Below are 213 nucleotides of genomic sequence, written 5' to 3'. Positions count from 1 at the left end.
GAAGAAGGGAGAAAGGGGAAGGAGGGAGGGGGTTGGGAAACAAAAAGGCGGGGGGGGGGCCCCGGGAAACAAGGAAAGCCCGGGGGGGGGCCGGGCCAAAAACCCCCCAAAAAAAAGGGGGGGGAAAAAAAGGGGGAAAAAAAAGAAAAAAAAAACCCAAAAGGGGAAAAAGAAAAGAAAGAGGAGGGGAGGGGCGAAAAGAAGGGGAAGAAA

This window comes from Penaeus monodon, chromosome 27 (assembly GCF_015228065.2).
Source record: "Penaeus monodon isolate SGIC_2016 chromosome 27, NSTDA_Pmon_1, whole genome shotgun sequence".
Lineage (NCBI taxonomy): Eukaryota > Metazoa > Arthropoda > Malacostraca > Decapoda > Penaeidae > Penaeus > Penaeus monodon.
The sequence above is the reverse complement of the archived record's forward strand: the minus strand, read 5'-3'. Positions refer to the sequence as shown.